We start from the raw sequence: 16,234 nt of genomic DNA on the forward strand, positions 1-16,234 counted from the left end.
GGAAGTCACGGTTTGATTCCTGGTCAGGGCACGTGCCTGGATTGCGGGCTTGATCCCCGGTGGGGGCCGTGTAGGAGGCAGCTGATCAATGATTCTCTCTTATCATTGAGGTTTCTCTCTTTCCCTCTCCATTCCTCTCTGAAATCAATAAAAAAATATATTTTAAAAAAGAAACTTATGCCGAAACCGGTTTGGCTCAGTGGATGGAGCATCAGCCTGCCGGCTGAAGGGTCCCGGGTTCAATTCCGGTCGAGGGCATGTACCTTGGTTGCGGGCACATCCCCAGTGGGAGGTGTGCAGGAGGCAGCTGATCGATGTTTCTCTCTCATCGATGTTTCTAGCTCTCTATCTCTCTCCCTTCCTCTCTGTAAAAAATCAATAAAATATATTAAAAAAAAAAAAGAAACTTATACCTAATACATAGGCCAATAAGCAACAGCTTTCTAGTTTATCTAGAACAGTGGTCGGCAAACTGCGGCTCGCGACCACTGGGATAGGGGCTTAATCACAAGGAACAACAACAGCCTGTAATTATTGGAATCAAGAGTCTAGGTCAGCGGTCGGCAAACTCATTAGTCAACAGAGTGGCAAACCACGGTCGGCAAACTCATTAGTCAACAGAGTGGCAAACCGCGGCTCGCGAGCTGCATGTGGCTCGCGAGCCGCAGTTTGCCGACCACTGATCTAGAAGATACAAACACTTGTTCCTATTGGTTGTGATCACCAAATACCCAAGGGCTGAGTGTTATAATCAAGTTTAAAGCTGAACATTACCACCAGAGAATGAATTTTTGGCGGACAAAAATGTGGCAGATCATTGGGGAAACAGCCTTAATTATACCCCTCCCTGTATTCATACTTATTTAATAGTGAGGATACAATTTTTTTTTAGGCAATTCTGTACAAATAAGAGCTCTATGCACTATTTAAAGAAGAGGCTATTTTCTCAAGCAGACAAAATTATTGCCATCGCTCTCATTTTTTTTATTCCTAATATTTCTACATATACTTGCTGCCTCACACCATCACTTGAGAAAAAAAATCTGTTCTCAAATCTTGTCCAGAAATGCAGCCATAGACCAATTTAATTGTCTTCCAAGGTAACACAATTCCCAGCATTTTTATCTGCAACTCGAGTTTGTGGCACACACACCAATTCTAGTATCTTCCGTGGCTGAGAATGATAAGAGCATCTTTACAGATAAATACTTGTTCTCTTTAGGAACATTGCTTTTGGTACTTCTTCAGCAAGTTCTGGCATATGAACCACTTTCTCTGCAGGCGACCTTTGGCGGCGAGTAAGCCCTGCTATATTGGTATTTCAATCTGCAAAGTGCTGCATTAAAGCCTTTCTCTTGTTCAAGCTGCCTTTTAGGATGGTAAGCGCTGCTATTTCATCTTATTTGAACATCTTGTATAAGTACACGGCAAGGCAATCGCAAAGTCCTTTGTCTGCCTTGAGGTTTGCCTCTGCTTAAAGAGAAATGTGAAAGTACCCTGCTATCTTTCTGTTTAAAGTGGGGAATTCTGCTTCATTAGGCTGCATGCTAATTACTTTCAGAAAACACAACTGAAGACTCATGGTCCAAAGGGAATGAATAACTAAAAGCCAAATACAGTTTGAGGGGTTATTTTATTTAATGTTATGAATCCTACAACACCAAACAGTTCAATGATATGATAAGACTATATCATAACTCTAATCTTCATTGAACTGTTTGGTGTTGTAGGATTCTGCCTTGTGTTATTTGAATTTTTATAAAGCTTTGTGGATTCAAAAAAGATATGTTCTTCCTAAAGTTTCCTGGTTAATGCTGACTCTATTTGTAATTAGAAATTTCGTAATATATTTTTCATAACAGGAACAGTTATCACAATCCTCATTCATTCTGTTATACTTTTTTTATTAAATTTATTGTGGTGACATTGGTTAACAAGATTACATAAGTTTCAAATGTATGGTATTATAACACATTATCTGTCATTATGTGCTCACAACCCAAGTTTAGTCTTCTCCCATCACCATATACTTGACCTTCTTTACCCTCTCTCATTAATTATTCTAACATTTTACTCTTGCAACTAAAAATACACAAACTTCAACTGAGTGGTAGGGATTCAAAATCCAAAGCACACAAATACCTTGTGGGCTTTTTTTGTTTGTTTGTTTGTTTTGCTGTGTTACATTTAAATGCTTACCTAATTTGAAAGCACATACTCAGATATTAATAATGACTCTGAGTGATATGTCTTATTTTATTACTGATATTGTTATGCTGACTAGATTTAATGGTAACTGTGCAGTTACTTGCATATTTATCATGCAAGTTCAGGGAGGCCAGAAATAACATTAAAGTTGGCATTCTACTACTCATTATTGGGCCCAAATGCCAAAAATAGATTTGGGCCTAATATTGTGGCTAAAGCCAAGCTTTGCTACATCCCTCCTTCATAGGAAACAGTGATTGAAATGAAGTACAGGCACTTATGCAAGAAGCAAAGAGTAGCTACCATTAGAAATGGCAGCTAAAATAGGCAGAAACAACTTATTGTTCAAATTAACTTTGAATGTAGAGTTAGGCCAGGAATAGCATTTGGCTATAGGTCATTGCTGTCAATTAAGGGTAATCTTAAATTAGACTCTTCCTTTATGAAAAGCCTGCTAAATATCACACCACTGCTAAGCATTTTTCAGTGTGCAGCCCAGATATCTACTGGCTTGATAGACCCAGCCTGTCCCTACCCCTCTCGGTGACCTTAGTCATTTCCAGAAGGCACCCAAATGTGTCACTCACGTCTTCCTTCTGTCATTTGGTGTATGCTTGGGGACATTGTCTATACAACTGCTTGGAGAAGGCCCACCATCCAGCATGGATGTGGGGAGAACAGTCCAGGCAGGGGCAACAGCACTGAGCTTGGAAGACAGAGAGCATGAGAGAAAGAGGGAGGAGGTTAGTTAAGGGCAGTTTGGAAAGCATCTGTATGTTAAAGTCAGGACTATGGACACTTCCTGGAGTTCAAGGGAATTAAATGAGGCTGTTAAGCAGGGGACTGAGCTGATGTATATTTCAAGAGAAGAGACATCTCTGGCGGCAGGAAGGAGATTGACTGGATAGGCAAGAAGACCACTCTAGGCAAATAATGAGGTAGGTAGGAGTGAAATAGAGAAAAGAGCACATTTTAAAAAGTAATGGGAATATGGGATTCCTGTCTCTCACCAAATACAGCCCTTCAGAGCCAGAGCGGGGGTCTTGGGGATTAGGAAGTAGTGATTGGACATGGAGCCTACTATGCCCAGTTAATGGATGAGGGCTTTGTAATGCATCCCATGATCTTTATCGGAATAGGATAAAAGTAAGCTGAGATCTGGGGGAGAGAGGCAGTGGTAGGAAGTGGGGTGTATGTCATACACTGACCAGATGTAAGTTGATTCACTGTTGCCTTCCTGGTGAGTCTGATCAATGTTTGATATTCTGGGATAGCAATTTCCAACCCGTGTGCCACAAGAATTTTTAAAGCATGCAATACGTGACTATTGAGTCAGGGCACTCTTTTCCCTTAGATTGTCAAATAAAAAAATGACAGTTGCCAACACAAGAGCCATCTGATGTGAAGGAACCAAAAGTTTACCTACTTTTTAAATCAGATCAGCAAAAAATAAATATGCTTTTTGGTGTACCACAGAATTTAGTAATTAGTTTATGTGTGCCATGAGATGACAGAGGTTACAAATCGCTTTTCTAGGAGAAGGTCAATTTGTTTTCCCCTCTCCAATGTACCTTTGGTTCCAGAAGCTTCTCCCAGGTAGCCACACAGCTTGTTTCTCATTCCCTTCGGGTTCCTGCTGAATGTAGGGAGGAAAATAGTGGTGAAAGCTAAAAGGTTGAAATAATAAACCCAAATTACTCTTTTGTTTAGTGTTTGTGGGAAACTAACAAAAAAAATGGGATCAAATGTCTTTGTTTTAAATTGTTAGTTTTATTATTTCTGCTATTGGGCCTTTATCATTATACTAGAGGCCTGGTGCACGAAATTTGGGCTGTGGGGGGGCAGTCCCTCAGCCCGGCCTGTACCCTCTTTCAGTCCAGGAACCCTTGGGGGATATCTGACTGACAGCTTAGGCCCGCTTCCCCTGGGGAGCAGGCCTTAGCTGTCAGTCGGACAACCTTAGCACTGCCACGGAGGCAGGCGAGGCTCCCGCCACTGCTGCTGCGCTCGCCAGCCGTGAGTCTGGCTTCTAGCTGAGCAGCGCTCCGCCTGTGGGAGCACACTGACCACCAGGGGCAGCTCCTGCATTGAGCGTCTGGCCCCTGGTGGTCAGTGCATGTCATAGCAACTGGTCATTCCACCATTCAGTCGATTGCATATTAGCCTTTTATTATATAGGACTAGAGGTCCGGTGCACAAAATTTGTGCCCTGGTAGGGTCCCTAGGCCTGGTCAGCAATCAGGGCCGATCTGTGGGGTGACCAGCAGAGCAATCGGGGGGCTACCGCTGGCACCTGCCTTGGCTGGCCTGGAGCCGTCCACTTGCTGGCTGCTGCCAGTCTCCTCCCTCTGCAGGAGGCGACCAGCGGGGCGATCAGGAGGGTGGTGCCCCTGCTCACCCCCTGGCCCCGCCCCATGATCTCCCCACCACTGCCGCTGGTTGCCTCCCTCTGCAGGGCAATCGGCGGGGTGGGGGGGGGGACCTCCACTGGCTCCCACCTTGGCTGGCCTGGGCCCTGCAGGCTGGGGGCATCTCCTGCATTGAGTGTCTGCCCCCCTGGTGGTCAGTGTGTGTCATAGTGACAGGTCGTTCCACTGGTCATTCTGCCGTTCGGTCAATTTGGATATTAGGCTTTTATTATATAGCATTTCATGTGTTCTGTAAGACTTTTTTTTTTTTTAAATTATATCATACCTCCTTTCAAGTCTCTGTTTGCATCCCATTGGGTGACTCTGAAACTTGGTGACCTAGTCTACTCTTGCTAGGTTTTGTGAAATAACAAACGACCCCCATTACTCTGTGGCTTACAACCACAAAGGTTTACTTCTTCTTTATCTTACATGTTATTCAGTGGTTGGCTCTGCTCTACATCTTCATTCTGGGACCCAGGTGGAGGAGGAGCCCATACCTGGGACGGGCTGTTTAGTGTCAGAGGCAAAAGAGACGTGTGTAACTACCTGAAAGCATTCAGAGCTTCTGCTTGGATAAGGCACACAATTCTTCCACGCACCTTGTGTTGGGCAAAGCAAACCATTTGGCCAAGCCTGAGGTCAGTGGGGTGGGGAGTATAATCACATCACAGGAGAGGGAGCACAGAATGCTAGGGAACAATAATACTAGGGAACAATAATCTACAACACCTGCCTTTTTGTTCTCTTTGAATATCTCGACATAGAATTTCTAAACAAGATCTTTCAGTAACTAATTCAGAACTGCCCCTGCCTGGTCCCAATTATATGATTCATCCAGTTCAAAATAGCTGAGCTGGGCGATGTTCATGCTTTGGTTATATATGTTCTTGTACATTTTGCATGTAGTTTTGTCTCATCTCAACCATTAGACTGAAGATGATTAAGAGTCTGCTGAAGACAATGAAAAAGACACATAAATACATATCTTGTTTTGCTTACTGTTTAAGGGATTAAAAAAAACCCCACTCTCTGAATATCATGCATGAACCAGAGGTCCCTGCTAATTTTGCAGTTGCCTATTAACACATCTGTCTACACTAGTCTGCACTCTGAGGTCGGGTTGGGTTGCATCTATTTTGTTCGCTATTGTGTCCCAGTGACTAGCACAGCCATTGGCATATAATAATCCTTCGATAAAAATGTGTGAAATGAATAAACCAACTAAACTGAAATGAGAATACAAGGCTAGGGTCCCAAATAGAATGAATAAGATCAAGTTAGTAAAAGATAAGCTATGGTCTTTAGAAGCTGGTGACAAAATGGAGATACTATTTATACTAAACCAACAAAGTCTTTGGGGACCGTCTTCTGTTTTGCGTAAAATCTAATGTACAACAAAGAACCTGGATAAATAAATGGAAGCTAGCTTTCAAGTTGGTGAGAGTGAACTGATTTTTTTGCCCTTTTTCATTCAAGGGTCCACAGCTAGAGCCCGTCAGGCTGGTAATGATGATTTCTATTGTATGTCACCCCCCCACCTCACCCCTCACCCCCGAGAACAGCATCATGTGAGAGCCTCCTAAAGGTAGAGAACTGGATGAATGAATGGTGCTGGCTGCAAGAGAGTGCATCATGGCTGGCGTCTTCTGTTGGCAACCAGCCTCCCTGTATACCCAGAACCACCCGCAGATGTCCTGCCTGGTCTCTGTGGTGAGCCTGCTCTCTGCTTTCTGTTAACTGCTTTCATCACACAACGTTTTCCCACATGCCGGGCTTCGTACCCTGCAGGACACATTTTCTCTGTCATCTCCCATGATCCAGGACAGCTATGATGTGCTTAGCTATTTATTCCTCCAATAAAGATTTGTCATGTGCTTACTCTGTGTCCCGTACTGAGACACCAGTGGTGAGCAAAACAAACACAGTCCCTGCCCTCTGGAAGAATTCTGTTGGGGAGGACTGTTAATTCAATGAATAACCTCCTAAAATTAGGATTTGGGTTATGCTGGTCAAAGTTCATGGTACTAGGAGGGCCATTGAAAGAAAAGGGGCCAAATGTAGCCTAAGGAAACAAGGTTTCTACTTGCTTTGAAAGATGAGTTTTGAAAGATGACTGTGTTACGTAGACCAAGAACCACAGAGAGAGCCTGTAATTCACCTTAAGTGAATCTTTGTTCTTTTAATGAGAAGAGAGACCAGAAAGTCTCTTGTTAAACGCATGGACTGTGGACTGTGCTTCCTGGGGTCAAATCCTCACTGCCATTTATTAGCTGTGGTCTAGTTTTCTCATCTGTAGAATCAGAAAAGTAACAGTACATACTTACTTCACGGGTTATTGTCAGGATTAAATGAATTAATTCATGTAAGTGTCTGGTATAAAGTTAGCCCTTATTGTTATTTACTGGAATATTCAGCAATATTCATTGCACCTCAGTTATTTTTCAGATTCAAATATTCTCTGTGAATTAAAACCATGCCAACTCAATGGGCTCTAAGTTGCTAAGCGTTTTTCTGAAGCATGGCCACCTTTGACTCTGTTGTGCCTGGGGCTTGTGTAGATGGCACATGAGAATTTGGCCAAGTTTCACATGACAATGAGAGATGTACTGCTCTAAGCCACACAATACAGTTTGAGTTGTATAATGTGTAGTAGTCCTCCTAATCTGTGGTTTCGCTTTCCATGGTTTCAGTTACCCTCGGGCAACCGTGGTTCGAAAATATAAAATGGAAAATTCCAGAAGTAAACAATTCATAAGTTTTAAATTGTATGCTGCTTTGAGTAGCATGGAAAATGTCATGCCATCCAGCTCCTTCCCACCTGGGATGGAATCACCCCTTTGTCCAGTGTCTCCACACCATATAGGCTCCCTCACCTTAGTCCCTCAGTAGCCACCTTGGTTACCAGATTGATTGTTGTGGCATCTCAGTGCTTGTGTTCAAGTAACCCTTATTTTACTGTTATAATTGTTCTATTTTATTGTTATTATTGTTAATTTCTTCACTATGCCTAATTTATAAATTAAACTGTATCATAGGTATGTATGTATAGGGAAAAACATAGTATATATAGGGTTTGGTGCTATCCACAGTTTCAGGCATCCACTGGGGTCTTGGAATACATCCTCCTGGGGCTATGGGGGGACTATCATAATGTTTTTTTTCTTAATCCCATAAGAGACTCCATAGATAACATGACCACATTGATAGGAATAGATACCTTGAATCTTAAGAAAACAAATCACAGACTCATTTCCAGGTTGACACACAGATCTTCGTAGTGTCTTATATTCAATCCGTTTTCCTTGCACCTTTTCCTCTCACTTGACAACATAATCCCTCCAGTCTCAGGGCTGTGCAGCATCTTAAGTCACAGAACTTTCCTTCGCTGTTTAATGAGGGTCTTTGTGCTTAGATTTTGGGGAGGGCTTTGAAGTTTTTTTTCCAGAAAAGAAGCACTGAAAAAGATGTACAGGGCATAATTAAATGGTCTCAAGTTGCTGTAGAGAGTAGAAGCAAAAAACTGCATAATATACAAATAGACCTGACAGAAAACTCTGAAAAGAAGAGCACACTTTTTAAGTTATTTTTGTTTTTGTAAATTATACTATACTCTAGAATGTCAGCCAAATAGTTTTAGTTTTCTAACTGCCCATTCTCCCCCTTTGTCAATCTTTTTGATTTTCAAAGTATTCCAGAATTTTCTTTATAGCTATTAAACACACACACACACACACACACACACACACACACACACACACACGTCATAGATTTGATACACATTTTATTTACAACTACATACAGATATATAGAAAAAATACTCTACCACATTACTCATGGTTCTCGTCGGGTTCTGGGATTAAGTGAAGCCTTTGTTTTTGTTGTTATAGTTTTTCCAGTTACAATTTTAGTTTTGTAATAAAAATCTGTGGTGTTGATTTTCTAAGTGGATTGATAAAATAGTTCTTAGTCCTAAGCAATCTCATCTATAATAATAAAAAGGTAATATGCTAATTAGACTGGACATCCTTCCTGAGGAAGCCAGGGCCGGAGGGAAGCCCAGGTTCTGGGTGCTAGAGGGAAGCTGGTACTGGCAGCTGGGGGAAGGAAGGCCTACTCTTGCACAGATTTCATGCATCGGGCCTCTAGTTTAAATATAATTCAAAACAAAGCTAATCAAAGGGTTAGTTGGTAAAAGAAATACTAGTTTTTATTGGAAAATTCCGCAGTTCCAATATGCTTTGCTTGACAAGGTGAACTTATCATATCTACTACTTGCCTTTATATGCTTCTTAAAGGTCTTACCCCTGGGTTGATTCATTAGTGAGACAAAGTTGAAATTTCTCTGGTAAAAGAGAATTCCACTGCTCAGCAGGCTAGCTTCAGACTGGCTACATTAACTACCTATCCCCAACCCAGCCACAGAGTCAATAAAAGATGGTGGAATAAGACAAGTCATAAATTTGACTTCTATTTCCAAAATCACTTCCTTTCTGGGCTGACCTCACATTGGCGGTCTGGTTTGATTACAAGGTCATTTCTCCATATGTTGTACTCAGCAGTTTGAAAGGTACAATGTGTTGGTTAAAATCTGATCCTTGGGGTATATTTGCTCATTTTACAAGCAGCTCCTCAATTTGACATAATTCAATTCAGTGGGAACCCAATGTCCTAACCCTCAGAGTTGTCCCACCCTGTTGTCTGGAGCCTGACAGCCTGCTTGGAGCCCTGCTATTGGTGCTGGGGCTCAGCTCCCCACGACCTCATTGCCACTCAAACCTTTAATAACAATCTACAAGGAAGTCTTTATGCTCTAAAATGAGCTCTCATGTCGGGGGGAAACACTCAACCTAAAGAAATGATTGAAATATGTTTTCTTAGCCAAAGAATTATCATTTTCATAATAATAGCATTATTTCCATTACTCAGAACTTTAAAACCACGTTTAAAAACAACAGATCTCATTGAGTTTAATTTCAGAGTTGAAAAGGATCAGGTACACTAGGGATTTTATCTAGAAAATGAAGAAGAGATGGAGGCCCAAAGAAAACCAACTGGATTAGCCCCAAGTCACATGGGTAGCTCCTAACAGAACTGGAATAAAAACTTTAGGTCTTCTGTTAGCCAACCCAATGCCCTTTTCACTGCCTCATTCTGCCCTTTTAATCCCCTTATCAATGCTGGCTGAGGGACTTTTGCATTCCCTGTTATTAATAACTAGAGACCCGGTGCACGAAATTTGTGCACGGGTATGGTCCCTAGGTCTGGCCTGTGATCAGGGCCATCTTCCCCAGCTGTCCACAGCTGGCCCCCCCCCTACCCCTGGTTCCCCATTCGCCATTGGGTGATTGGTGCTTGATGGCTGGGGGAAGGGACCAACAGGTTGGCTGTTCCCGCCCACTTGCTGGCCCCGCCCCCACCACAAGTGGCCATTAGGAGATTGAAACCTGCTGGCCGGGGAAAGCAACCAAGAGGTGGTCAGTGCACCTCATAGTGACTGGTCCAGTGGTTGTTCTGCTGTTAGGGTCAATTTGCATATTACCCTTTTATTATATAGGATAGAGGCCTGGTGCACGGGTGGGGGCTGGCTGGCCTGCCCTGAAGGGGGCCCTGGATTGGGGTGGGGGGGTCCCCGCTGGGGGGCAGGGCCGGTCGGGGCTAGGGGCTGCAAGGTTTGCTGGCTGGCCCCACCCCCAATCGGGGTGGGGGTCCCTGCTGGGTGGTGGGGCCAGCCTGGGCGAGGGGCTGCCAGGGGTTTGCAGGCCAGCCACGCCCCCCATTGGGGTAGGGGGACCTCCCTGGGTATTGGGGTCAGCCTGGTGAGGGGCCACGGGCAGTTTGCAGGCCAGCCACGCCCCCCATCGGGGTGGGGGGCCCTCACTGGGGGTGGGGTCAGCCTGGTGAGGGGCCGTGGGCAGTTTGCAGGCTGGCCACGCCCCTGGTTTTGTCAGGAAGGACGTCTGGAATGACGTCCGGAAGACGTCTGGTCTATCCAGTCTAATTAGCATATTACCCTTTTATTAGTATAGATGAACACTACCATTTATTGAGTCCTATCCGGTGCCTGATGCTGTGTATCACACTCAATCTTGACAACAACCTGGTGAATTAAGTCCTGTTATTATCCCATTTTATAGCTGAGAAAATTGAGTCCCAGAGTGAATAAGTAACTGACCCAGCATTTTAAATGACAGTGAGTACAAGACAGAACTGGGATCTAAATCAAGTTCTTTCTGACCTCAGAACCCAAGCTTTTAACTATTTAGTATGGTGGTTGGACTTCTCAGAACCTTCTTTTCTTGGCCAAAGACATAATGGAGGCTTTTTTCTAAGTCTGGAGTGATAGTTGCTAAAGACAACATTTAACGAGCCAAGGGTGGCTGGGCTAAGGCCTCTTGTCTGGGAAAGACAGGAATGCGGGACCCACATGGACCCGCCCGCGGGATCCAGGCGGCATAGCACATCGTAAATCCCCTCTTACACATGCCTCACCGCCGGCTCAAAGTGGGTTTGGAGTGTATTTGGTTTGTTTTTAAAGAGAGTGTGAGCTAAAGGCTGTCATTTAAAATTGCCCAGAACCCCGTCACAAGAACAGGTGGGCCGAGATTGAAAACAGTGTAAACTAGAGGCTTAAGTCCCCAGAGCAAACACTGTGGAGTGATTATTTTGTTGAGAACAGGGTGATCCTGGGGGCATTTTAAAGCAGCGATTCCCCACACCCTCACCCACTAACTGCAATTAAAATGTAAATTTCTCTACTCACATTTGTTTAACACTCATGAATTGCCTTTTTTTTAAAAAATTAAGCAATAGATCCCTTGCACAGGAGAAGAGCAAATTAAAAGTTTGCTTCTTGCCAAAACCGGTTTGGCTCAGTGGATAGAGCGTCAGCCTGCAGACTGAAGGGTCCCAGGTTCGATTCCGGTCAAGGGCATGTAACTTGGTTGCGGGCACATCCCCAGTAGGAGGTGTGCAAGAGGCAGCTGATCGATGTTTCTCTCTCATCGATGTTTCTGACTATCTATCCCTCTTCCTTCCTCTCTGTAAAAAATCAATAAAATATATATTTAAAAAAAAAAAGTTTGCTTCTTTCTTATCAATACTGAAGAAGGCCTGCAAAGCTCTATTTCCTTTTCCTTCATAAATGTTAAAACTATTATGGGAGCCCCTTTATGGGAGAATTTTTTTTTAAATTACCTGACATTCTTTCCTGAAACTTACTTATTAAAACCCCAAATTAAGAAGAGATCATCAACCCTTTTGAGAACACATTTATCTGCTGTGGAAAAGCCCTTAATCGGTAGGTGGCGCTCTAAGAATGGGATTACCGGGCGGTGGGGACAAGGAATTCCAGCCAGAAAGCAACATTCCACCCTTCCTCGGGCATCTTCCTAAAGGAAACAGCTTCGCCCCGCCCCCTTACAGGGCGGGTCTTCCCTAGCCGCCCAGCTCTGCATCTGCTGTTTGAGCTCACCTCCTACCCTTAGAATCACCGACTGTGAAGGCTAGAAAGGACCTCTTATATAATGGCTTAGCTCGCAGCCCCTGGGTCCTGGAATCACAGGATCTCTAAAGCTCCGAGGATCTGACATGAAGGACTGAAATAAAGTTGAGATCTGAAATGAAGAACTGATCCCCAAGGTCACCCAGCCAGTTCTTAGCTCCGCCAGGACAAGAGCCCCAGTAGGATTGCTCCGTGTCCAGTGCTTCCCCGCCTATTGCTGATCATTATGGGGGCGTGGTGGAGAGTGAAGAAATAGCAGCTGAGTGCACGGAGGCAGTTGCCTGCCTGGTGGCAGACAGGGTGCAGGCAGAGCTCACTGACCATGGGTGGGGTCGTTAAACATTTAGAATTTTCTTTTTTGACTCTTTACACTTGTGACTGCCACTCCAGCAGGACTGATTACAAATGTCAGGTGCTGAGTCTTTCTGTCCAAGCTAATTTCCTCAGGTGTCTAATTTATACCAACCCAACCACTATTCCACCATCACCCAGATTCAACATGCTAGAGATTTATTTTATTTTTATTTTAGAGAGCGAGGAAGGGAGACAGAGAGACATTGAAGTGAGAGAGATATACATTGAGTGGTTGCACCCCATGGAAACTGCAACCTAGGTATGTGCCCTGACCGGAATTGAACCTGTAACTTTTTTTGTGTGTAAGGCATGACACTCCAACCAACTGAGCCACAGTGGCCAGGGCAAATCCATAGAGTTCTGATTGGCTAGTCCAGTGGTCGGCAAACTGCGGCTCGCGAGCTACATGCGGCTCTTTGGCCCCTTGAGTGTGGCTCTTCCACAAAATACCACAGCCTGGGAGAGTCTATTTTGAAGAAGTGGCGTTAGAAGAAGTTTAAGTTTAAAAAATTTGGCTCTCGCCGAGACCGGTTTGGCTCAGTGGATAGAGCGTCGGCCTGCGGACTGAAGGGTCCCGGGTTCGATTCCGGTCGGGGGCATGTACCTTGGTTGCGGGCATATCCCCAGTGGGGAGTGTGCAGGAGGCAGCTGATCGATGTCTCTCTCTCATCGATGTTTCTAGCTCTCTGTCCCTCTCCCTTCCTCTCTGTAAAATATCAATAAAATTTAAAAAAAAAAAAATTTGGCTCTCAAAAGAAATTTCAATCGTTGTACTGTTGATATTTGGCTCTGTTGACTAATGAGTTTGCCGACCACTGGGCTAGTCCCTTTAGCATGGATTCAACTTGGAAATGTTTTGGGATCCAGGATAGAGAAGTAAACAAAACTGACAAAACCCCTGCTCTCATGAGGGAAACAGAAAGGAAGAAGAAAAAAAAGCCAAAAAGAGAGATTATCCAGTGTTAGGGAGGGACTGGAAATTGGGTCCGGGAAAGCCTCAGAGAGGAAGTCACTTTTAAGCTAAGACTGAAGAAAGGGAAGGAGCTAGTTGTAAAGCTACGGAGAGGAAGAACATTCCAGGCAAAGGGAACAGCAGGTGTAAAGGCCGTGAGTCAGGAGTAGGCTTGGAATCTTGGGGACGTCTAAAAGGCCAGCACATTATTTCTAAATTCTGACCAAGGGCAGGTATTTTTCTTCATTAATGTTTTTCTACTCCCTCATTCATTTCTGTTGTCATTTTAAAAGACTAACCAGATCCCTAAACCTGGGTTCTTACAATTCTCATCTACCTAGTCTCTTCACCCTGAATCTCTTTCCCAGGCTGCCAGGTCTTTAACTAAGTGCTGTGTTTGAGACAGGACAACGAAATGCAATGTGGCACCATGGATTAGGTCCTGGAAAAGATATCGGACATTAATGAAAGAGCTATTGAAATCCAAATCATACCTGGCATTTAGTTAACGGTAATGTAGCAGTGTTGTTTCTTAGTTGTGAGAAATATAGGATGTCAGCAACAGAAAACACCGCGTGAGGGGTATAGGGGGACTCTACGTACCTGCTTTGCAACTCCCCTGTAAATGTAAATTTATTCCAGAGTAATTCTATTTTTGATATGTTGCTTCTCTGTTCTAGAATTTGAATCACTACCTAGTGCTATTAGGATGAAGTCCAAACCCCTTACCCTCACATGTAAAAAGACATATAGGTAGTCACACATTCATTCAACAAATACTTTTTAAAAAAAATATATTTTATTGATTTTTTTACAGAGAGGAAGGGAGAAGGATAGAGAGTTAGAAACATCGAATAGAGAGAAACATCGATCAGCTGCCTCCTGCACACCCCCTACTGGGGATGTGCCCGCAACCAAGGTACATGCCTTTGACTGGAATCGAACCTGGGACCCTTCAGTCCACAGGCTGATGCTCTATCCACTGAGCCAAACCGGTCAGGGCTCAACAAATACTTTTTTGCATCACCTACAGCATCCCAGACACTGCTAGACACTGAGTGGTGAACAAGATTGACACAGTCTCGCTCAGGCAGCTCATCGACTGCTGGGGGGTTCTGGCAAGTAAACAAGCAATGGGTGACAAGGGGGTGGGCACTAAAATGAAGAGACAGTACAAAGTGCCATGGGAATCCATGAGAGCACTCAGGGAAGGCATCCTGGCCGAAGTGATGTCCAAGCCAAAACTGGACAGATGAGCAGGAGTAAGCCAGGGGCAAGGAGTTGAGCAGGGTAGAGAACGAAGGGATAAGGAGAAAGTTTCCGCATGCAGTCAAGGTCTACTCTTCCCAAAGACTCCTCTTGAGCCAAACTAGAGGACTTACTGTCTTTGTTCACTTTGCTTTTGTGGCCTTGCTGATTATTTCCCGACTCTACCTGTAGGGGTCCCATCTCACTCCTTCCAGGCTTGGCCTTCCAAACCTGGACAATCTTTTAAGGCCCAGGAAAAATGCCATTTCTTTCTTGAAGTCTTGGGCAGTAACCCCATTTTCATGTGATCATTTCCGACTTCAAGTCTTATAACACTATTGACTACTAGAGGCCCAGTGCATGAAATTTATGCACTTGGGGGCGGGGGGATTCCCTCAGCCCGGCCTGCACCCTCTCACAGTCCGGGAGCCTTTGGGGGACATCCGACTGATGGCTTAGGCCCTCTCCCTGTGGCAGTCAGACATTCTTAGCGCTGCTGCAGAGGCAGGAGGGGCTCCCTCCACCGCTGCTGCGCTCGCCAGCTGTGAGCCCGGCTTCTGGCTGAGTGGTGCTCCCCCTGTGAGAGTGCACTGACCACCAGGGGGCAGCTCCTGCATTGACCGTCTGCCCCCTGGTGGTCAGTGCGCATCATAGCGACCCGTCGTTCCACCGTTTGGTCGATTTTCATATTAGCCTTTTATTATATAGGATGTGTTTCATTTGCTTTTTTAAAAAGAGATATATTTTTATTGATTTCAGAGAGAAAGGGAGAGGGAGAGAGAGATAGAAACATCAATGTTGAGAGAGAATCATTGATCAGCTGCCTCCTGCATGCCCCACACTGGGGATTGAGCCCGCAAGCTGGGCATGTGCCCTGACTGGGAATTGAACTGTGACCTCCTGGTTTATAGGTCAATGCTCAACCACTGAGCCATGCCAGCCAGGCTCATTTGCTTTTTAATCATGTTGTACTTTGATTTGTTCCTTATCTTTGACTTGGCTGTGTGCTGCCACAACACAGCTGTGCACCACAGAAAGCAGGAGCTGTGCCTTTTTACCCACCCACACACAGTGCTCTGCAGATGGCTGTGGGGGTGCCAAGTCCACCTCCTGGGACTCGGGGCAGCCAGAGTCCTTCCACCACTGTGGGCGCAGGGAGGTGGTGCAGGGGGCTGCAGTGAGAAAGGCAGTTTCCTCATCTGCCAAATGGCCATAGGAAAATCTGCCTCCCGGGAGAGTTGTCAGGATGACGTGAGATATTGTAACTACAGTCCTTTGTTAGGGTCTGACTCCATTGTCACCAGTTAATAAAAGGTAATAGTGATTTTGTTGTTCCTGGAAAGACCTTTGGACTTCTAGCTCAGCTTTTGGCTCTGCTATGTATTAGCTTTGTGATCATGGACAAGTCATCTAACTGGGTTCTGGGGTCTCTCTTTCCTCATCTGGAAAATGGGTTAATAATAACTCATCTCACAGGCTAATTTTAAAGGCCCAAAGCTGATATTCATGTATGTGCAATCAGTTCTGCAAAGGGTCTCAACCATGTGGGTATAATAATCA

This window comes from Plecotus auritus (assembly GCF_963455305.1).
Source record: "Plecotus auritus genome assembly, chromosome: 3".
Classification (NCBI taxonomy): Eukaryota; Metazoa; Chordata; class Mammalia; order Chiroptera; family Vespertilionidae; genus Plecotus; species Plecotus auritus.